We start from the raw sequence: 25,723 nt of genomic DNA, 5'->3' as shown, positions 1-25,723 counted from the left end.
TTCAAATCAAGGTCCGCGATGTCACTTCCCACCTTAGGCATGAAAATAAAAATAACACTTGGCAGCCGCTAGAGAAGGGGACCTTCAAGCTCAACTACGATGGTGTAGCCAAAGGGAATCTGGGCCCAGCCAGTTTTGGTGGAGTCTTCAGGAACTCTAAAGGAGAGATAATCTAGATTTATGAGGGCAATATAGGTTCAGCCACAAACAATGCCGCAGAACTTCATGCCCTGGAACATGGCATCACCACTACCGGCAACCTGAAACACATTCCTCTGATAGTTGAAGGAGTCTCCACGTTGGCCATCCATATCAGCAAAAAACTTCAGGAAGGCATTGACATGGACAAAATCTCAAAAAATAAGCGCCTAAACAAAATAATACATCGGATCAAGCGGGGAATTAACAGTATGGATGGCCTCCATTTTCAAGCAATCAGAAGGAAGGGAAATAAAATTGCAGACGGACTGGTGAATGAGGTTACAGATGGTGCCCTATGCCTGAAGTCTTGAGCATGGCACGAATTGGAGGAAGGGCAACTGAGTCAGCAATGCACAAAAATCAATGACAAATACAACAACTCTACCAAACAATAACTGTTTACGTACCTTTCATCATTACAAGGTAGATTTTCTACTCATTTGGAAGGACAGGTGGACGGAATTGGAGTACGGTAGCATCCTTTGCTCACTTGATTCTAGAGCCCTTGATGCCACCTCCCCTCTCCCTTGTGTGATCGCTGCCTCTCAGTCACATCCTTTCAGCTCTGTCATTCCTCCACCGCACCTCATCAGATCTTCGCATGATTCCCTTTCTCGCCCCCTCTCCCCCATCCATGCCTCCCTACTCCTCCCGACTTCTATAGAGTCACCCCTCTCCCTTCTACCCCTCATTCATCTCTCTCCCTTTTCCCCTCTCAGTTTGTCCCGTGCTCTCTTGTTCCACACACTCTCTAGTTCTTCTACTTCTATCATGGCCCTGAGGAATTGCGCCACCCCTAGTCCTAGCCGGGGAGGGGTGCGCGGTCGCACAGCCTCTCGCTGGCACTCCCTGCGCCTGCCCCCTGACACTCGCGCGGAGACATATTCTAGGCACACAACTATATGCTATGCGACGGCTGTTAATTTGGAAACTCAACAGAAAATTTTAGACATAGAAGCCCAAGAAAATGTTCTCTGTAGAGAGGTCACCACTAAGGAGGTCGACGCTAAATTTAACTCGATTCTAGATCCTACTTTCACCCGGGCACGCGAAAACCTCTCTGCGCGTTCTATTGAAACATTGTGGCAAGTGAAGACCATAATGGGGCTTGCTATGCAATAACAAGAGGAGTGCACGAAGGTTCTGGAAAAAAAGATTGACCAACTCACGAAGAAGTTTGTAGTGTATGTCGAATCTATCCACCACTATAGATGCATCACTCGGGATGCTCCGAGTTGTACTGTCATCAAGAAAAAGTCGATAGCGAAGGTCCTTTCAACTTTGTAAGGATCCCTGAGCATCAAGAAAGAGGATGTTGGGGCCTCCACGAGTCATCCGATCACCATTGCGCAGTAGGAGGGAAGCTCTGAGGAGACTCCCATTCGTCTGGATGAGGATTGGGTCACCACCAACAAGGAGTGATGTCGTCAGTTTCCTTCCCTGTTCTTCTTCCTTTGTGCATGTTTTTCTCCCTCCACAAAATGCTTCCTAGTGTGGAGGAAAACAAATTATGTGTGGTCGGCCACGATAAAGCTTCCTTCTCCTTTCTCGACTTATATACTCGCAATTTTAAGAAAGTTGTAAAGCAAGATCCGCGGTTCCCACTTGTGTAATCAGAACCCGCTTTTGTTATGACTAGCACTAGTATTACGGTTGGGTCTTGTGCTAGGTCCTCTTTCCCACACAACCCAAATTTTGTAATCTGTGAGTTTACCAAGTAATATATTTTATCCTATTTACAAAAAAAATACTAGTTACTCTTAAAAAAATCCTATAAATTTTCCATAGGATAAAAAAAATATTTCAAGGGCTAAAAAGTATTTTCCATAGGATAAAAAAATTCCTATAGATTTTCCACAGGATAAAAAAAAATATTTATAGTTTTTATTAATATTTTAAAATGATTATTTTTTTATATAAATAAATATTATTTAATGTTAGAATATAAATGTGAAAACTAGTTGAATGTATTAAAAAAGATAATCTGTCTTCATATAAAATTGATTAAAAGAGAGACATTTTTCTCATAAAATCGTTATCACATAAGCTTAGAATTTATATATATATTACCACGAGACTAATTCTCATTTTGATAATGAGATGTAGCTTAGTTTTATTATCAATGTCTATGAAATTATGTAGATTTTACAATTTAAATTTACAATTTAGATGTATATTTACAACAAATTCCTACCATGATACACATAACTTTATTACATTGTAATTTCATTCATTCTTCTAGTGAATTAATCTCACCAATAACAAATTCTTTGTAACAAGATATATTAAATTACGTTAAATTAAATTAATTAACTATAATAGTTAATTAAATTATAATAGTATATATTAATATAATTGTTCATTGTCGTATTTCTTAGTACATTACACCCTATATATTATATTAATTAATAATATTATAATATTAAATATAATATTATAATGATATGACTAAAACTAGTTATGAGACCATTAACACACACACATATATATATATTGAAATGAATCTAAAGTATTTTAATTATTAACAAGGGCTACATAGTAGCTGGTACCTACTGCATGGGTTAATTATAGCTTAATTAAACAAAAAATGACAAAGACAAAGATTTCATTGCAAAAATAAAATAACTAATAAAATATTGTATTATTGAATGTCATCACCAAGAATTAAGAAATGTGATTAATTAATATTGTTTATATTAACATACATATATCTATATTTGTGTGCTTTATTTTTATTAATATGTATATAATTGCTTATAATTAAATTTATAAAATATGTTTTTAATTTTTGTATTCAAGCTTTTGTGATCCATAATGAATTAAACAAAGTCTTTGGGTATAAATCACATGAGAGAATTTTTTGGCCGACGTCTTTCGAACCAACAAGTGTGGTTCATCATCAGGCCATGGTATGCCTCTTCATCTGGTTCTCTGGTTCTGATGATGAACCACACTTGTTGGTTCAAACACGTGTGGTTCATCATGAGGCCATGGTCTACCTCTTCATCTGGTCCTGATGATGAACAACACTTGTTGGTTTGGTTCGAAATGCGTGCGGTTCATCATGAGGCCATGGTCTGCCTCTTCATCTGGTCTTGATGATGAACCACACTTTTTGGTTCGAAAGACATTGACCAAAAAATTCTCTCATGTGATTTCTACTGAAAGCCTTTGTTTAATATGTTTTTAATATGATATTAAGTCATCTTAAATTGAAAATATGGTGAAAAAAATAGAATCCATGAAAATAGAAATAATAGAAAAAAAATAACAAGAAAAAAAAAAAGTTAAATAAAAAGGAAATAAAACCAAAAACGAAATATTATTAACTAATAGAAATAGAAGTTACTAAAGAACCCATGATAATAATTCAACCAATCACCTTACAAATAAATAAATTTAAATAATAATAAAAATTGGATTTCTAATGTTAAACTATGCCTTAAATGTTTGGTCAAAAGCAAATTAATACTACTAAGTAAAAGAGAAAATGAAAAATAACTATTAATAATACTAATTTTATTTTATTTTATTTTTATTTGTATATAATTTGAACAAATAAAAATGTTTTAATTAATAATTATAATTATTGTTTATTTTATTGTATTTTATTCTTAATTTTTTTTGTAATTTAATCAAGTCAATATATATATATATATATATATATATAACATAATACCACATAATATAACCCTCCAATTCGGCCTGGAGTATGCCGTAAAACTGCTTCTGGTTGGCTAAGAGCTCGTCTTCCTTGGACGTAAGGAAACAGGTTAACGGCCCAAGACCCAGAGGCATCTGGCAGGAGTGAAAGCCTGCTCCCTTACGGACCACCAGCGGGTTATTACAGGTGGCGTGGTTTTCCTTGATAACAGTGATGAGTCAAACCGACATTCGCGGATAGCAGCCAGAGATGGCTGTCCTCACTGTTGGTTTGACACCTGAGTTTGATAGGTTTTGCCACCTTCGGAAAAAAAAAAAAAAATATAACCCTCCAATATTTTTTCTATATTAAATTGGAACATGTCTTTCAGGGCAATAAGTAAACAATATAATTTGATTGTTATAAATCATAAATGATGTCGACATATTGTATAATAAATAAACAATATAATTTGATTATTATGAATTATGGGTGATGCAGCAATAGGATGATGTTGAAATGATCTTATTATAATTTATATAATATTTTTAAGAATATTAATTTAAAATATATTATTGAAAGATATTATATATTTTTATATTTTTAATATATTTTATATTTTTGTATTTTAAACTTGTCGATTTAAAACATCTTATTAATAAATTATTATCTATTACATCAAAAGTAATGAAAGTTAATTGAAAAATTATAAACATTATATTTTATTCACGATCGTATGCCAGAATATGGGACTACGTTTAAGCATAAAATATGTTTCCAAATTAATATATGTTTTTTAATCGTAATTATATAGCATTAAATGGATTCAGGTCAAAGAACCTTTTAAATCCATATGGTTTTGAGGTGGCTATTCGGTTGATTGCGTTTCCACATGAATCAACATGCACTTAAATGTGCGGGTCACTCATGAAGCAGATTACCAAGAAAGTGAGTCAGACATTAATTATTTGTCTGGCACCTTAACACTAACCATGAAAAACATGTCATTGGTTGGTTGCTCTCCAAAAGTCTCACCTACCGTCTACATTATGGTCCCACATTGATGTTGAAATCCTAACTTCTACAGTGGTATGAAATAATTTTTTTCTTAATATCTTACAATTAATTTCTATTAATATCTAGAAATAAAGAGACCGTGTACATTATGGTCCCACATTGATGTTGAAATCCTAACTTCTAAAGTTGTATGATTTTTTAATATCTTATCATTAATTTCTATTAATATCTAGAAATAAATAAAATTTCATTAGCAAGTCTTTGAATAATAATGTTGCCACTCCCAAAAAAAAAACAAAACAAAGGAACAACCATCCAACTGTTACCACTCAACAACTTCCAGGCATATTTATCTTCCAGGCATATATGAAATAATTGAGATGTGAACACTAATTGCGACTGGAAAATATATGTTAAAAATAAAATAATAAAAAAAAATTATATAGTTTCGAAAATATAGTTATTATTACCGTGCCGTAGGCAGTAGTAACGTATTCCATTTTGAGTTGAAGGTTAATTAGCTCTGCAACTGACTAAAAGTTAAATGAGATTTTACATGTTAATATTAAGTTATTTATTAAAGAGTTTAGACTTCTATGATCTATATTTGATTGTGAAAATGATTTCGGCAAAATCACATAGAGAATCATTTGTCGACGCGTTTCGAACCAACTAGTGTGGTTCATCGTCAGGACAAATTGAGAAACAATTCTAACCGATCCGTTAAATAGAGCATGTAGGTCCTTCAACGGCTATATAAACGGGCAACGGTTAAAAAGACCCATAACGATTATAACATATATATATATATTGTTATAATTATAATGATTATTATTATATTTTTTTTAGTTGCAATATTATTATATTAACTCCAAGCTAATATTATTATATTAATTTCAAGTTAATATAATATTGCAACTAAAAAATAAATAAAAAATTAAAAAAAAAAAATAATGATTATAATTATAACAATATATATATGTTATAACCGTTAAAGGTTTTTTTAACAGTTGCCCGTTCATAACGGATCGCTTAGAATTGTTTCTCAACTTGTCCTGACGATGAACCACACTAGTTGGTTTGAAACGCGTCGACAAATAATTCTCTCTGTAATTTTGCCAAAATCATTCTCACAATTAAGTTATTTAATTTTATTTTTAATTCAAATTATTTATTTGCATTTATATTGGATGAGGGAATAAACTCTTATTGTGTCATTATTTTACTTTGTAATAGCATAATCCAGTTATTTTATTTTTGTTTATTTTAATTTAAATTATTTATTTGTATTGGACGAGGAAATAAACTCTTATTGTGTTATTATTTTACTATAGACAATACTAATATATTCGATTTTTAGTTGAGCAGGTTACTAAAAATTAAATGGGAATAAACTCTTATTATTTCATTATTTTACTTTGTAAAGTCCCGTAGGCATTAACTTATTCGATTTTGAGTTGACTTTCAATTAGCTGCGCAACTCTTTAAAAATTAAAAATTAAATGATATTTTACAAAGTTAACATTAAATTATTTAATTTTATTTTTGTTTATTTTTGTATATCTTATAATTTAAGAAATAAATATAATATATAAAAAAAAAATTGTTTAACACGAAACCATGCTCTACCTTGGACAGTGAACGCTGCATTAATCTGCGGAAAACATTAATATGGATTAAATACCGTCGTACCACCACACAACACTCATTCATAATTCGTATGTGCTTTAATATTTACTAGCATTTGCACCTTATGTTGCAAAGGAAACGCCGTAAGGCATAGAGTGGGGAAGAATAGTGACATGTGAATGGGCATTGTTGAAAGCAAGGGTGGACGATAATGTGTATTCTGAAAATGGATATTTTGTTATGGTCAACCTAATGCATTCATTAATTAGATGACAACAAAAAAGTTTCAAGCCCAGGCTGAACCAACACAAATATTTTCTACAAGACTGAAATTGCCTAAATGATTCCTCAATCAATGGAAATAACCGTTTCCCTCCTCTGATACCTAAAATACATTGTAGGAGACCGATTTTTCAAGTAACTTAATATAACTAGCAATTGCCCCAAAAAGTGCAAAGAGAGGCCGATTACAAACAAGTTTTTTTTATGTATAAAGTGTTGAGAATGGAGGATCTCAGATTAGACTTTAGTTGGACTCAATTGGTTTGGGAGATGTATCATGTGTTACCATTTGTGCATATTATGGGCATAAAGTTTATTATGATGATGGAGATTATTTTCAACCAGTTGTGGGTTGGCAACAACTTTTGTGAATGCCTTGGGTAAGATTCCATCTTCTGGATAATGGAAATTCTAGTGTCCATTTAGTCTATACTAGAGTACAATGATTGTTGGCAAAGCTAAAGAAACTGTCATCAATATATAGAGCCAATGTAACTCGTAGTCATCAGTTTTTATCCATACAGGGCTATGATTATAGGTACCAGCCATTTGAGCGGGCAGCCGGTGTATTTGCTAAATAGGGATCATGTTATCCTCGTGGAGTTATTGGTTGTCCTTAGAAAATATAAAGTAGGATTGAGCATCGACTATCTGGCTGGATGGAATTTTTGATAAGTGCTGGCCAATTTTATCTATTGTGTAATCATTTCCCTGATTTAAAGGCTGCTCTGAGTTACTAATAGAGACAGTTCTAAAAGATAAGGCTTCGAGAACCTTGCTTTAGTTGGTGGAGGCTTAGTACATTTTCTTCTGAAGCTTTGGCCTCAAACTCGAAAGCTACTTGTAAAGAATTCTCCAAAGCATTTATACTAAGCAAGTCCATTTTTCTTTGGATATTTTGGTTGAGAGTCCTCTGAGAAGTGAGTCGAGGAACTTCCAAGTTCATCACCATGGACTTGAAGCCATCAAAAATATTGTTTGATGCCTTTGACCACGTACTTGCCTTACGTGAATCCATTGCTTCATGATTTCCTCTGCTTTCCCCTTCAGGTATAACCTATCTTGCATTTCTTGCTTGAACCATATCAAAGTTTGTGTAGGAGGTGAATTTGAGTTGACTAAGTCTCGTACAAGAGCCCACCGCCATGTTAAGGGTTGGTCGCTCCATACTGACTTCTTTTAGCATCAACTTCTGTGCATCATTCAGTTATTAAATTTGAAAGAAGGCTTCTCGTACAAGAGCCCACCACCATGTTAAGGGTTGGTCGCTCCATACGGACTTCTATTAGCATCAACTTCTGTGCATCATCCAGTTGTTACATTTGAAAGAAGGCTTCTAGGCTTTGCAGTGAAGCATCCAACACTTATATTTTGGGATTGAAAGTGTTACACAGTAATTTGTCACCATTGGTCACCGTCCCTGTTACCCCTTTTCCGTACTTTGGAGGACTCATTCCGGGACCTGTGAGCAGTGACATAACTTAAAAACACTTGCATTATGTTCCCCTAAGTATGGACTTCATGTGCCCTGAAGACACCTCCTGCAAAATATCCCTGAAAAGTGCCCTTTTTCCATTAGCGCGGGTCCACAATGTACTACCCGCGCCAATGAATGAGATCCTCAAAAGAAGGTGCGACCATTGGCGCTCTGTCTTAGAGTAACACCCGCGCCAACCAAGTTTGGAAAAGATTTTTGACAAACGCGCGCCCAAATGTTTTTTCCCTTCAAGTCATGAAGTCTTTTGAGGATAAAGCTCATCTTCTAGATGTCGAGAGTCATCATCTATCCTTTACATCTATCCACAGTGGATTTTTGGAGATAATGCCAATCCATAATGGGTGTCCTGATGCATTGTATCTTCCTCCCCTTCTCCATCTATAAAAGTCTATCCTCATGCATTTGACAAGCTAGTTTTTGAGTAATAGTGATAACGCTTGTCTCGAGTGATAGTAAGGATTTTGGAGCATGGGAAGGTTATGCTGCCGGAAGTCTGAGAGAGAGAAGGTCTATTGCAAGACATATATAGCTGCTCGCCCAGCCAGAGGAGAGATTCAACGTCAGAACTTTGGTTGTATCTTTCTCTGTTGATTATTCATTAATAAACGACTATCATTATGGTTCCGATCTTATTGTTCATTATGATAATGTTTGATCTATTTCCTTTCTGACTGATATATGGTTGTATTTAATGGATTTTATGCTTGTATTCGCTTCATTCTTTGCATGTGCAGGTATCCATTCGCGGAGATCGTGAGGATCGTGACCTGCCGGAGCAAGGGAACGGGAGTATCAACTCTTCTACGACACGAGCGTTGGACTCCAGGTTGGTTCTCATAATCCACTTTCAATTTGCAACTAGGAACTTGCATGGTAGCGTTAATTGATTGTTGCTAGACCCATTTTGGGCTAGTGGGATCGCCTCTGTCCGTAGAGGGGATTTACCTCTCCAATAATTTGGCGACTCCACTGGGGAGAAGCTATTTGTTGTTTGATTCATAAACCTTGGACGGAGTCTGAAGCATGGCCAGGTAGCCTTCGAAACGCTATTGCTTTGCATTAGCGAAGTAGATCAACGCCACTTCAGTCAATCTCCGGTTTGGTTTACGAACCAAACAGCTTGGAGTTTGTCTTGCATTTTGGTTTTCTCTTGCTTGCTTGCGTAAATGAGCTTTCTGGGTCAGTGTTAAAGTTGTTTCTTGTTGTTTGATTTGTCTGAATACTGTCGACCAGACCCTAGACCGCTTGATTTATTTTTTAGGCCAGCAAACTTTATTGGCACGTTTTTCTACCTGACAGTCACGCCAGTTGGCGCATGTTGCACAAAAGCAACTCGCGCTAATTCCTTAATAGCGCTAGTTACAGGCTGACAGTCACGCCAGTCCTGTGAACTTTGCCAGTGTGTTTGTTGGAAGCTTTTTAAACTCAAATTTCTGTCTTTTTACATCCTTTTCAGCTACTGGAGTGTGTCAGAACTCTGTTTGACTGGTTTTTTACCTTTTTCCTTCGGGTGTTTTTCTATTTCCATCAATTTTATATCCCAGCCCTAGAGCATCTAGTGGCTTTGTATATGGAGCCTTCCGTGGGAGTTTTTGGTTCTTTGATTGACCAGTCAACTTTTTGGTTGTTTTCTACAGTTGTCTAGTGGTTGTCAAAACTTATTATTCTGTGCTTCGAGCAATTCACCTCTAGCTCGTTTGGATTTTGCTTGACTTCATTTGAGCTTAGATCACATGGTTCATTGAGGTCTTTGTGATTCTCCTTGTTTTGACAGTTTATCTTGGTGTTTCAGACTTGGTTCTATTTGCATTGAGTGAAATTTGCTTGTTTATGCTTGTTAATATCTCTCGAGATTTGTTTAAGTGCATTATGCCATTTTAAAAGAAAAAAAACAAATGATCTTTTTGCATTATATTAGTTAGCATTTATTGTTATTGGCAATTAGTCACTTTTAAAAAAGAAAAGAAAAAGGAAAAAGTTTCATTTATTGCTATTAGCTGCATTAGGATCTTTGTTGATTGTTTGGTGATCATTTTGTTTGTTTGAAAATCTCAACTCTTCTGTAGTTAGCATTCATTGAACGGAATGATATATTTTGGCATATAGTTTGCATTTAGGAAATTCTGAGAGATCACATACGGTAGGACCTAAAAACTGAGACCTAATTGAAGATCAACTGTAAAATAAACCGAATGAATCTAACAACGCATTGGAACGTAACGCATACAGTCTAGAGGTCTAGGCTAGAGACGTGTTCCGGCGTCGTTAAGCCTAGTCACTGTTGTTTCACATTACGGTTGGGTAATTCCTCCTCTTGTGACTCGATAGTGGTCTAGCACGGACTGAGCTCCCACGTACCGTCGCGTATATAAGGGAGACCCCACTAGGTTATCATCCTTTATCCACAGGAAGCCGTGTCTGCCGCCTTACAAGCCGTAATGCACTGAACACAACATTCGGGAAGATTGATTGCCGTACGAGAAGTCCTTGGTTTTCATCTGATTGCCAAGGTGTATAAGCAGTTTTACGGATTGTTTGGTAAACCCTTTGCCTAGAGTCTCCAGAGTAGTCACTTTTGATCCTTTTCGGACTCCTTAAAAGAAAAGGTGCCAGTGAGCGTCTTGTCACTTCGTGCTCATTAAACATTCGAAGGAGACTAGAGTCATCTTTTTGTCCTTTTCTCGACTCTTAAAACATGAAAAGGTCAAGTTGTGTCTTTGCGTCTTAATTTTTATTCGGCCACGATACACATTTACCCGGTTAGATTTTGTTTGCGTTAGTTTGAGTAGGGTTTTGTCTCGTTAGACTCCCTAGGTTTTGTGAAGTTTCATCCTGGCAGAATTACCAATTTCGTCTTCTTCCTTTGCCGAGATACCGGTTGTGAGTGGAATTCTTCCTGTTCTTCCGAGTATACAACCGATTAGTTCTCGTGCTCCGGGCGACGAGACTTACGAGTTTCATTGGAACCCTGTTTGGGAACCTTCTGAGGACGGTGTCCCTTTTTGGGAATACACTTCTCCTCGTGTTTCAGTCCCACCTTTTTCCTCCGACATGGAGGACGTTTCCCCTACTTCGACTGAAGAATCCGTTGCGACGAGCGGTGAAATTCCCACCGCAACGGAACCTACACTTGTCAGTAGCACTCCTACTACTGGGAACCTACCACCAGGCTATAAAGCATTAAGGGATACTATGCCCTCTGGAACTCCTTTCACGGGTTCTATTTGGTCACAACTTGCTTTTCCCACCACGGAGCCTTTTACTCCACAAAGTCGCAGTACGTCTGTTACCTCAATCACAACCGCTCCAACGGTATGTGTAGCTTCTTCGACTCCTATTTTCAGTCGTCCTTCGGCTTCTTTATTCGGAGTCTTTGATCCTACGTCAAACGTCCCAGCAGAGGGGCCATACGATCGATATTTGCTGTCTCAACCGATTGTTGAGATTTCAGTTCCATTGTCAATTGATTGGGGCTCCACTTCTTTTCATGGTGTCCAAGTATTGTCTGCGCAATCTCCAAGACCACCTCATCAAGACCAGCAAGGGCAATCCTTCCAGGGAAACCCTTTTGCCTCTGGTGGTCTGCTTTTCCCCTCTTATGTTCAACCTTCTGGTAACTCAGGTCAATCTTCTGTTCAACAAGCCCAACCTAGTATCCAGCAAGGTTATCCTACTGGACAAATTGGTCAATCATATGTTAACCCAAACCAATCCAATGTCCAATATGGTCCAATATCTGGACAAGCTTCACAACCACATGGTCAGCCTACCGTCCAGTATAGTCAACCTTCTGGGCAAGTCAGTCAGCCTCAAATCCAATCAGGCCAACCAACTGCCCAGCCCACTCAGTCATCTGGTCCTTTAGGACAACCTTCGCTTGTGCAACAACAACTCCATTCCCAGTAGGTACAACCTTCTGGGCAGGGAGGCCAACCTCAATATCAACAAGGTCATCCTTCGGCCAGATAGCCCAACCTACAGGACATCCTTCTGGCACTGCTCAACCCAGGTTTTTGCCCCAGGCTGGACCCCAGACCCCATCCGGTTTTCAAATGCAAGTTGGAGTTCAATCCCAACAAGCCTATCAAACTCAGCCTGTTTCTCAAACTCAGTTTGGAGTCCAGCCACCGTATGGTTACTAGCAACCTCAAGGGCAACCTTTGTTTGCCCCATATCAAAATCATCAACAACTGCAGGCGAATCCTTATCAGAATTATCTGCAACCATATTGTTCTCCTGCAGGACCGTTTGGTAATCCTTGGAACGCTGGGGGGCAGAACCAAAATCCCTACGGACAAAACCCTATGGGGCCAAATCCGTTTGGACCAAGCCCTTGGGGGCAACCGCCAATTGGTTGGAACCCTGGTGCTCCATCTCACCAGCAGCCCCAAATGTCCTTTAATCCTCAATTACCTTTCTTAGCAACTTTAGAATTACCGGATATGTCCAAATTGACCAATGATCCTATTCTCCATAATCCATATTGGCCTTCGGTTCCAACGAAAATTCCCGGTGACTGTCCAAAATTCGATGGTAAAGCTAATGAAGATCCACAAGCTCATGTCATGACTTATCACCTCTGGTGTTCATCCAATTCATGGCTTGATGATTCAATTCGGCTTCGTCTTTTTCAAAGGACTCTCACTGGCTCTGCCGCTAAGTGGTATATTGAGCTCAATCGCGGATCCTTTCAGGATTTTAACTCGTTGGCTATGGCATTTCTCACTCATTTTCAGTTGCCTATTCGATATGAAACGGGTACACACCTCCTCACATCCTTAAGACAGACAATGGCTACACATATCTCTAATCATATTCATGAATGGAGACGGCGTAGACGTATGATCAAATTTTGGATTCCCGACCAACTTCTTACCGATTGGTTTACGACTTCATTCGTTCCTCCAATAGCTCGGGACATTGCCATGGGGGCATGTGTCACTGAAGAGCAAGCTATCGCGTGCGCTGAGTACCTTGACTTGGTTTATTCACAATCAGGTACATTGTATGATTATTTGCCTGACGCCCCGAGACCAGGGACATCCAAAGCCCCGCCAACACCAACTGTTGACGGTATTATTGGTTCTGTTAATTCGTCCTCGAAGAAAAATTCCGCGAACCCTGGGAAGCAAAAATCACCTGCTTCGAATGAACACACTTCTCAGGTAACACCCACTTCGAATATTACTTCCGAGGTCAATGCCATCCAGTCCACCACGGCAGACAAAGCCTCGAAAGGAAAGAAGAAAGGGAAAGTGAAGAATAAACCAGATCAACCTAAACAGGACTCCCCTAAACCTCCGCCCGAGGACGGTGCCAAGCGCAAACCCAAGTATCCTTGTCTTATCTGTGATGAAGATCACTATACCAAAGACTGCCCTAGGCGGTCCGAAGTTAGTCGTTTGTTGAAAGGCGCTCCCGGGACTCCTACGGTGCTCAAAGAACCCTTTCCCTCACAACAAACTCAAAAAACTCAAATGGTGGCTGACCCCTCTCAACCTCCCTCTTCCTTCGGTTCTCAAGTGTTTATGGCTGGAACGATACCTGTCAATATCAGTACTCAAACAAAAGATTATCCGCCATCTGCTGGGAAAGAGCCTGAGGTCCCCTCCCGTGCTCCTCCGTTCAGTTCAGGCCCACTCCACATCGAGAGACCTACTACTGAGACGCCTCTTCGACCCCCTCCAAAAGGAATACTCCGGAAATCTTCTTACAACCCAAATGCTCGTGCTGCACAGCACTACAATATCATTGAGGACTTAGCTCAGACTCCGTCAGCTATGTCTGCTTTAGAAGTTCTCCAGAGCTGCCCTTCTCAGAGGAAGTCCTTGCTATCCGCTATCGGTGGCATAGACCCGGCCGACTCAGATTTAATTACTTTTGACTTAGAACACCATACATAGAGACTGCCTCCCCAAATCGCATTCCTTATACAGGTTATTATTGATTCCAAAACGATTCATCGTACAGTCATTGATGAAGGTGCTTCTACTTGCATCATGTCTGTTGCCTGTTGGAAAGCTATTGGATCTCCAACGCTGAGCCAGACTCCCACAACCTTGGAAGCTTTTGATGGAAGAGCATCTCGTCCTTATGGTATACTCCAATGTTTGCCCATATCTTTGGAAGGGAAGACGGTCGAAATGGAAGTTGAAGTTGTTGATGCTACTCTTACCTACAACCTCCTGCTCGGACGTAGCTAGATCTACGCGATGAAAGCTGTAGCTTCATCTTTGTTTCGTATCATCTGTTTCCCTCATCAAGGGAAGATTGTTACCGTAGACCAGCTATCCTTCTTCGCTTCCTCTTCTGAAGGAAACATCCCTTTTGTGGACCATACCTCGAAATTATCTGAGAGTCTGGGAGCCGGACTTTTCAAAGATCCCGCCCTTATGGGTGTTTTTCCGCTCCCACCTCCTAACGTCGCTTCCGTCAATATGATTACTACTTGTTCTGATCTGTGGATCCTCCCTCCCACCGACCAAGTAGATTCTTGGGGCGACCAGATGCCGTTGAGTCCTGCCGAACTCAACTATGTTGAAATTATTGCTGCATCGGCTCCCTCTTCTGAACTTGCTCCTTTGAGCAAGGTTCTCCACTCATTCGCTCCATCCTCAGGGCTTGTAGGTGAGACTTCTTCGGATCCTTTAAAAGAAACATTCCCTTCTGACGAAGCCATTATTGAGACTATGTCTCTCGAGGAACTTCCTTGGCATGATTCTCACCATCGTTCCTCGTTTCTCCCTGCCCCTCAGGATATTCTCACTTGCCTTGAGCGGTTTGCTCCTTGTCTCCCATTACAAACACCTATTCAGATTTATCAGGTGTCTTCTGAAGGGAATATGGCAAACATTACGCAAACCCAGCCCATCGACATCTCTGTGAAACCAGGGATTGTCGAGCATCTTCACATTGGAGTCACTTGTACTCCGGAGGAGATTCAACTTTATTCCAATCTTTTTCGCGAATTCCATGATGTGTTTGCATGGTCCTATGAAGAAATGCCCGACATTTATCCTAGCATAGTGGTGCATGAGATAATCACGTACCCGGGTGCTAAGCCTGTTCGTCAACGTTTATGCCCTGTACACCCCCGAAAGGCTGCAGCTATTAAGGCCAAAGTCGAGAAGCTTCTTAAAGCCAGTTTTATTTATCCTATACCGCTCATAGATTGGGTTTCTAATATCATACCTGTAAATAAAAAACAGGGTACAATCCGTGTTTGTGTCGATTATCGTGATATAAATCGGGCCTGTCCTAAAGATAATTTTCCCACACCATTCATTGATCAAATTATTGACGAGTGTGCCAGAAGTGAAATGTATTCTTTTATGGACGGTTTTTCTGGCTATAACCAGATCAATATTACTCCCGCTGATCAACACAAAACTGCCTTTATCTGTCCATGGGGCACTTTTGCCTATACGAAGCTCCCTTTCGGTCTCAAAAATGCTGGTGCTACCTTCCAACGTGCAATGTCCTATGCTTTTCATGACATTCGACACATTGTACAGCCATACCTGGATGATCTTCCAGCTCATTCAGCCAAACGTCAGGACCACCCTACTCACCTTCACGAAATCTTTCTTCGCTGTCGATACTACCGAATCAGGCTCAATCCTCACAAATGTGTCTTCTGTGTTGAATCCGACCGACTTCTCGGGTTTGTCGTCACCCGAGAGGGCATTCGTTTGGATCCCCTTAAAGTCGAAGCTATAGTGAATCTTCCTCCCCCTGCTTCTTTACAGCAATTGCAAAGCTTGCAGGGTAAAGCAAATTTTCTACAACGTTTCGTTCCAAACTATGCCGAGGTGGCCAAAGGTTTCACACGATTACTAAAGTGCGATGTCCCTTTTCATTGGGATACCATTGCTCAGGAATCTTTTGAGCGTCTCAAGGCTCTCCTTGTTTCTGCTCCATTGCTCCGTCCTCCGAACTATTATCGTGATTACACCCTGTATTTGGCTGCCGCCGACACCACTATCGGCATGGTTCTCGTTCAAACTGACGATGATGACACCGAGCATGTTATCTATTATCTCAGCCGCAACCTTTTAGATACGGAAACTCGATATGCTTATGTCGAGAAGTTGGCTTTAGCCATCGTTTGTGCTGTCCAACGCTTCCGTCACTACATTCTGCTGCGCACTACCACCGTGATTTTTGATTGCAACCCCATGACGTATATCTTGTCACGCCAGTTGCTGGGGGGCAAGTACTCAAAGTGGATTGTCATCCTCCAAGAGTTTGACTTGGAATTTACCACTGCCAAGTCTAAGAAATCCCTTGTATTTGCTGAGTTACTTTGCTCTTTGCCATCTTCTTCCCCGACCTCTCACGTAGAGGATCAAATTCCGGATGAGACCTTATTTCTCATTAGCACCCTCGATCCATGGTATGGAGATATCATTATATATCTGCAAACGTCCTCCTTTCGCCCTGGCATGTCCAAAGACGCTCGACGAAGGATTCGTCATCAGTCTCAACCCTACCGTATCATTGGGGATACACTATATCGCCTCGACGCCGACTCTGTTCTCCGCCGATGTTTAACTCTCGAGGAAGCTGAGCATGTCTTGAATGACTGCCACTCTGGTGCTTGTGGCGGTCACATGTCCGGATATGCCATAGCCCAAAAAATCCTCCGTGCTGGCTACTTTTGGCCCTCTATCTTCAAGGATTGCATTCTTGCCACCCGCTCTTGTCATGAGTGCCAGATATACCAGCGGAAGATGCGAGCGCCTCCTGCTCCATTGCACCCTGTTGTCACCGTCGGCCCTTTTGCAAAATGGGGCATTGATTATATGACCTATAACCCTCGCTCGGCCGGGGGGCATGGGTTTATTATCGTTGTCGTCGATTACTTTACTAAATGGGTCGAGGCGATGCCTACATTAACTGAAGACGGTCACACAGTGGCGAAATTTTTATTCAACCATGTTATCTCGCGATTCGGCGTCCCTCAAGCCATCGTCACTGATCACGGGAAGCATTTCTGTAATCATATGATGTTGGAATTAACAACCCAGCTAGGCTTGCAGCACGATAGTTCAACTCCATACTACCCTCAGTCCAATGGCCAAGTTGAAGCTATCAATAAGATTTTGGTTACAATGCTTCAACGTACCGTTGGCATGCATAAGTCTAACTAGCATTTGATGTTGTTCCCTGCCTTGTGGGCCTATCGAACCTCCGTGAAGGATGCCACTAGTTTCACTCCATTTCAACTAGTTTATGGACTAGAGGCTACCCTTCCAATCGAATGTGAAATCCCTTCATTAAAATTGGCTGTCGAGCTACTTCCCAACACTACTCCGTTAGAAGAACGCCTTCTTTACCTAGAACTGCTAGATGAGACCCGTCGCTTCGCCTCTTTGGCCATCGAAACGCAAAAGAAGCGAGTCAAGACTCACTTCGATCAGACTGTACATCCACGTTCTTTTGTGGAGGGAGATTTAGTCATGCTCTACGATCAGGCAAAAGATAAGCTAGGAGCAGGAAAGCTCGAGCCTATGTGGCTAGGCCCTTACATTGTCAAGAAAGTTTTGCAAAAAGCGGCCTACAAGCTAATTGATTATGAAGGGAACCCTCTTGGGAAGCCCCGAAACGGGCTGTATTTGAAAAAGTACTATGCATGATACTGGTACAATTTATTTTGTACATACATGTACTCTAGCAAGTGTGTTGTGTGTATGTGTGTCAGTTTTAAAGGCGTAACTGCCACTTATTGTGTCTTTCGCTTCTTGTGCAGATGTCTAATGCACCTTATGTTGGTTTCGCTAATGGTGCCTGCTGTAGTACTCGCAACTTGTCCTCTGCGGCGTGGGTGATCTATGATCCTCATGGCGAGCCGATAGATTTTCAAGGCGTGTGTTTGGGTCGTACCACTAACAATGTCGCCGAATATTGTGCTGTAATCGAGCTACTTGCTGAAGCAATTAATCTCAGCATTCGTGCATTGGTAGTGAACCTGGACTCTCAACTTGTCGTCCACCAGCTCAACGGGCAATATTCCGTCAGAGACCATCGCATTTTAAGGTTGTATTTACGTGTGAGATTGTTAGAAAGGAACTTTGATTTTATCACATATCAGCATATTCCACGACAATTAAACACATTATCTGATGCACTGGCTAATCATGTATTAGATAGACATTTGTGTAATTTGTAACCAAAACATTATACAAGCAAGCACATGCAAGCATAATAATAAACCATAGGCATATGTATATATATACGTGTGTATCATAATGTTTGCGCCGCGCGCATTACATAATCCAAAAAATAATACATGTCCGAATCTCATATGGCCGCAGACAACATGTCTCTCAAAAATATGCAAAAATGAAACCTAGGCGTCTAATCACGGTGATGCTCATGATAGCATGTCACCGCTCGCACCAAACGTCTCAGCAGACGGTGGACGCGAGTTGGTACTCCCACTGTGTGCCTCTGGTATGCGAAGGGCACATCCGCCAACCTGGCATAGTCTGGAATCCCTCGAGTGAGTGCCTCAAGGTTCTGTACTAGCTCATCACCCACACCACCCTCTACCTGAGGGTCGGCTGCAGGTTGTACCCTCCGTGCTATGTGAGACAGATCAGCTGGTCGCTCTGCACCAACATCTGCATACATATATATAGCTGTTGTCAGAGACAGGCATGTATTACAAAAAAACTTAAATACATAAAAAACATCAAAAACACAAAGAGTTCTTACCAAGCTCCTCATCCCAGTCTTCTCCCACAGGCAATGGGAGATCTGGGTCTCCAGTAAAATCGGTGCCCGCATAGGGCCAGTCCTCTATAACGATCATCTGGTGACGAAGCCATATGAAGAACTCGGGCCTCCAGGCCATCTGCTGGCCCCCTCGTCCTCTGGGCATCAGTGCTGCCCATCGAGTCAACCTCGGTTCCCGTGGCACTTGGATCTGCCACTATACCTCCCTGAATCTGGAAAATCGGCAGTCGCTCCAAGAAGAAGGATACCACAATGGATCCATACCCGAACTTTTTGTTGCCCCCACGCTTACACTTCGTAAGCTGCCTCTTGATGTTTGTAGTCACAGCTGTGGCCCAGTCAAACAGAGTAGGGTGGAGACACTCGGTTGCCAGCAGTAAATGATTCTTGCTGGCCTCATGGGGCACCTGTACCTCAGTCGTCCGTGTAATAGTGAATAATATCACTTGTAGCACTAGGTCTGGAACTGTGACAATATCTACCTTGGCACTGTTTGATCCAAACTGTGCCCCAGGACAAACCCGTTCCATCACCTCCCCCATCTTTTCCCCGGAAGGCCTACTTCCGGTCAAGATGGGTCGTGCACCTCTCCGCGATAATCCAGTGATAAAATAGACATCGGAAACATCCAGCTCCAATGTCTGATCTTTCAAGCGGAATACCTGATCCTCTATGTCCCAAGCATCCACGATGAATCGTAGTAGCTCCGGTTGTGCACGCAAATAGGAGGTGAGGAAAAACTTCTTTAAGCCGCAGTCCCTCAAAGCATCCATGCAGGCTTCATCCTCTAGTGCCATAGCATCTATAGCATCATGCTCTCTTTCTCTCCATTCTACAACCATTTTGACGAATCCCTGCAACCATAAAGTCGAAAATATCATCATTAGATCACTGGTGAAACCAAAATTAAAGGAAAATTGCAAAATCAACGGTTAAATCCATGGGAAAATTAGGTCACGCGGTTGGCGCGACTGTTTTCAAAACAGTCGCGCCAATGTCGCGCCCCCTTTGGGAAAATAATCCCATTGGCGCGATCCCGAGCGGGAAACCCGCGCCAATGGCGCAACCCTAAATTTTGCAAATCCCCTTGCAGGGGATCCGTCTGTGGATGAAAAGCTAAAAAAATGGAACGAAAATGAAGCTAAGGACAAGACCTCTTACCTGCTCCGGACGGCGGCTCGATTGCTTTCCTGGATTGATCACGATCAGCGGTTGAAGTTTGCACCCAAAACCCTCCAATGGTAAACTCACAAGGTGAAAAGTAAAAAGTGAATTTGTTTTTTACCATTTCACTATTTTATAGCATTTTTGACCTAAAAATACATTAAAAATATTATTTTTTGGGGTATTTTTGAATATATTTATGTCAAAATGGGTTTTACGCTGTTCTTGGTATGATGACAGGGGTTGGTGCAACTCAAGCGACGAAACGAGCTCCTTTTTTCTACTTTTTCAAGCTCGGTAAAACATGTGAAAAGGTTACTTTGAGGTCCACTTTCAGCTCTTTTCTGACCATTTAAAGACGAAAAGATTGCTGAGTTACTCCTCTTGACTCGTTAAACCTTAATAAGGGGCGGTCGTTTTAAGTTCTTTTTGTCGACCGTTGAAACATAAAAAGATTACCGGGTTTTTGTCGTTTCAGACTCGTTAATGGTTACGAAACGACGTGGTTTTGATCGCTTTTTTACTTTTTCAGGTCGAAATCACTATTTATGAAAAGTACTCCTCGATCGTAATGGTCGGGCGGTTCTTTCGAGCATTGTTTTATACTTTTTCGGACTCGAGAGACACAACTTTATGAAACAGGACACCCCTGGAGTTTCATTTTTTGCTGTCTTTTCAAACTCTCTAAACATGAAAAGACGCCGAGTTCTTCCTTTGTCAGACTCGTTAAAACCTGATGACATCGGCTTCTGTCGAAATGACACACCACAAGCATATGCTATCCCCATTAAGCTTGTTAAAAATAATTGGGGTACTCGCCAGAAATGTCGGGGGGAAAAAAGGAACCATAATTATTGTCGTGTCGGCAGTATGTCGCTCTTGAACATGGCACTTGTCTGCTTTCGTGTCTGGGTGGGGATATCTCATCTCATTTTTCACTTGCCTCCGTGGATTTTGGTAATCTTGTTTGACCTCTCATCCACTCATTGCCTCGTCACCATGACCTCTGATCCATTGATGTCAAATACTGCCAATTCCACTATCGTGCCGCCGATATGTTCAAGAGAAGTTGACCTCTGCAGAAAAACAACCTCCCTCTGATAGCTCACATAATCCTGATTCACAACATTATCTCTCTGTCTCGTGTCGCTGATGTGGGAAACATCATGGCCCACCTTCGATCAAGGTCACTTCCTGTCGACTTCAGCTCATTATCCAGGAAGATGATCTAGAGACTCCCTTTCGGTGCCTTGGAGCCTGCATGCCTCAATGGCAGGTTCTTCGTGTTCGACTTGAGGTTTTCATCATTGGCCTCCGATCGAATGATTCTACGGGTGTTCGATGCCAGCTCATTGATTCGCACGCCGTAGATTGTACCTATAGTACCTTGAGGGCCATTGTCATTATTGGTGGTACCTCTTGCGTCTGTTAACAGTTCCCATTATTGACTGGTAATTAGACGATGTTCATGCATGTTCGACTTCAGCTCATATATTCGCATGCTTGAACTTGTACTTTTGTTCAGGTCGAGATGGAGCGCATGACCCTGGATTTTGTCTGTTGTAATCCAGGCGTGATTCTTGTTACATGACTCATTCACTGGATGGTTGCGACCATACCTGAGTCGATTCATTGATCCTAACCAGATGGCTGCGCCCATACTATGGATCTAGATTCTTATGTACTCTCTTATGGATGGCTGTGACCATACCACATATATCATGTACTTGAGCTATCAGTTGTATCTCTCGATGCAGAATCTCGGCAGCAGCTACATGTGTTTTTGTAAAGCATTTCACCCCTCTCTCTCTCTCTCGGGCCTCATGCTTTAGGGGGCATCTGTTACATAGTAATTTGTCACCATTGGTCACCGTCCATGTTACCCCTTTTCCGTACTTTGGAGGACTCATTCCGGGACCTGTGAGCAGTGACATAACTTAAAAACACTTGCATTATGTTCCCCTAAGTATGGACTTCATGTACCCTGAAGATACCTCCTGCAAAATATCCCTGAAAAGTGCCCTTTTTCCATTAGCGCGGGTCCACAATGTACTACCCACGCCAATGAATGAGATCCTCAAAACAAGGTGCGACCATTGGCGCTCTGTCTTAGAGTAACACCCTCACCAACCAAGTTTGGAAAAGATTTTTGACAAACGCGCGCCCAGATGTTTTTTCCCTTCAAGTCATGAAGTCTTTTGAGGATAAAGCTCATCTTCTAGATGTCGAGAGTCATCATCTATCCTTTACATCTATCCACAGTGGATTTTTGGAGATAATGCCAATCCATAATGGGTGTCCTGATGCATTGTATCTTCCTCCCCTTCTCCATCTATAAAAGTCTATCCTCATGCATTTGACAAGCTAGTTTTTGAGTAATAGTGATAACGCTTGTCTCGAGTGATAGTAAGGATTTTGGAGCATGGGAAGGTTATGCTGCCGGAAGTCTGAGAGAGAGAAGGTCTATTGCAAGACATATATAGCTGCTCGCCTAGCCAGAGGAGAGATTCAACGTCAGAACTTTGGTTGTATCTTTCTCTGTTGATTATTAATTAATAAACGACTATCATTATGGTTCCGATCTTATTTTTCATTATGATAATGTTTGATCTATTTCCTTTCTGACTGATATATGGTTGTATTTAGTGAATTTTATGCTTGTATTCGCTTCGTTCTTTGCATGTGCAGGTATCCATTCGTGGAGATCATGAGGATCGTGACCTGCCGGAGCAAGGGAACGGGAGTATCAACTCTTCTACGACACGAGCGTTGGACTCTAGGTTGGTTCTCATAATCCACTTTCAATTTGCAACTAGGAACTTGCATGGTAGCATTAATTGATTGTTGCTAGACCCATTTTGGGCTAGTGGGATCGCCTCTATCCGCAGATGGTTCCGATCTTATTGTTCATTTTGATAATGTTTGTTAATGAATAATCAACAGAGAAAGATACAACCAAAGTTCTGACGTTGAATCTCTCCTCTGGCTGGGCGAGCAGCTATATATGTCTTGCAATAGACCTTCTCTCTCTCAGACTTCCGGCAGCATAACCTTCCCATGCTCCAAAATCCTTACTATCACTCGAGACAAGCGTTATCACTATTACTCAAAAACTAGCTTGTCAAATGCATGAGGACAGACGTTTTTAGATGGAGAAGGGGAGGAAGATACAATGCATCAGGACACCCATTATGGATTGGCATTATCTCCAAAAAGCCACTGTGGATAGATGTAAAGGATAGATGATGACTCTCGACATCTAGAAGATGAGCTTTATCCTCAAAAGACTTCATGACTTGAAGGGAAAAAACATCTGGGCGCGCGTTTGTCAAAAATATTTTCCAAACTTGGTTGGCGCGGGTGTTACTCTAAGACAGAGCGCCAATGGTCGCACCTTCTTTTGAGGATCTCATTCATTGGTGCGGGTAGTACATTGTGGACCCGCGCTAATGGAAAAAGGGCACTTTTCAGGGATATTTTGCAGGAGGTGTCTTCAGGGCACATGAAGTCCATACTTAGGGGAACATAATGCAAGTGTTTTTAAGTTATGTCACTGCTCACAGGTCCCGGAATGAGTCCTCCAAAGTACGGAAAAGGGGTAACAGGGACGGTGACCAATGGTGACAAATTACTGTGTAACAGAAAGCTTGATATATAGTTCATATATCAGTGATGTTATTGTCCCATAATACCGTAACACTGAAAGATTCATATCTGGTTGGAATTTCGATGATAGTGTTGGCCTCACATTCTGCTGGACTCCACATTTTCTGAAAGGCCGGGAACATATTTTGCATTTTAGATGCAATTGTTGGTTGTCAAATATGTCTTATACATTATTTTTATTGGACTTCATGCCTGCAGAGATATTTACTCTTGGCTACTTCCCCAGCCATGATAGAGAAAAGGAGCCCAAACACTTGTGAGGCTTCTTCCTTTGCATAGGTGGTGTGTCAGAATGGGTGCTCTTTTTGGCAGACATTTGAGTAACGGTCTCCCGCCAATATAAGATTCCGGTACCCAAGTATAATTTCAACATAGAATTGCCTACATGAACTTAGCCCTGAACATTGCCGGAGAATAGAGACTTCAAAGCTAGTCCTTCAAGCGCATGTAATATAGATTTATTTAGAAAAAGGATGCGTGAAGACAATTGTAATGTTGAAGACAGACTTTGATCACCGTATTGAGGAACTAACATTGTGCCCGAGCCCTACTGGCTTGAGAGTTTTGACAGGGTTTGTGTCCAACTAATATAGTCAATGAAGGTGAGTATTGAATAGGTTCTGATTGGACCACAAAACCATGACGAGTCTCAATGATTCCTCAGCAAGGCATCAACCAAAACAATGCAGGAATTACACAAGCCTTTCGGGATGCTCTCTAAAGAAACATGAAACTTCTCATTGTGTTTAGCAACGTTTCTATTGAAGGTCAAGTTGGCTCATGTAAAGCAAGGGAATTTTTGCATCTTCAACAACTTCACATTGTCAAAGACAGTCGTATTCTCTTGTCCAATGTAAGAAGAGAAAGAACACTTACAATGCAATATATTCATAAAAACATACTAAGAAATGATAGTTATCAAGATAGAATCTAAATTCAAATGTGGATACCATACAATACAGAAAACAATTGGCCCACAGAACTACAGTTCAGAAAATTCAGGAGTATACATATTATTAAAGCAAAAACATGAACTTCTTCAAATTTATTGAAAAAAAATAGGTATGTGGATAGTCCAGACTAATTTTATCAAAAATTTTAATGATTGGATAACATAAACCCCTACAAAAATGCTCAAAGGTCCGTTGAGCCTTCTGATGCAATCCCTTCAAGAAAATGTATTTCCTTATCATACATAATAAACTGTATGAAACCCAGCAAAAAGTAGCAGGGCTTCTCTAAAGAACATTAGATTTATTATTGAGATTATTACAAGTTTGATTTTAAAAAGTTGATAGCCATCACACTATTTTCTTGTGCTTGGTGGGCGTATGTATTTGTTTGCGTGTGTTGTGATTCTACTTTTGATAATGCAGGTCATGTAACCTGTTCTAGGTTTTTTGGAAGTAAGAAGGATATGCACAGACATTAGGTACACCCTTTCAAGTTGAAAAACAAAAATTAAATAAGCACATAGAAAACAGAGAATATATGACTAAATACCTAGTGGAATCTACTTATTTAGTATGTTGGCTCGGTTGGCATGCTTCATTTGAGTGTAACTTTGTTTATGAAGGTCTAAGCAGGCCTTTAAGGTGCAGGCAACAGTTTCCCAACTACAAATGCAGTCTCCTCGAGACTTCACACATGAACAGAATAGACAAACCTCTCTAGGCATCAGCAGCAACATAGTCTCCTGAAATCTCCCATGGCTATTTCCTAAACGAGGGAGTAGTGACAGGCATTGGTAGGACAGGGAGAAGAAATGGGCAAATATCATATTCATTGGTGGCTTGAAAGTTAAAATGCATTTTCTTAAGAATTCTTTAGGGTTTCTTGGGAAGATGATTTTTTTGGGTTAAAATTGGATTTGGTTTGGTTCA

The sequence above is a fragment of the Pinus tabuliformis genome, chromosome 1_2, assembly GCF_031772625.1.
Source record: "Pinus tabuliformis cultivar Carrire ecotype Pingquan chromosome 1_2, CPIR1, whole genome shotgun sequence".
Classification (NCBI taxonomy): domain Eukaryota; kingdom Viridiplantae; phylum Streptophyta; class Pinopsida; order Pinales; family Pinaceae; genus Pinus; species Pinus tabuliformis.
Note: the sequence above shows the minus strand (reverse complement) of the source record.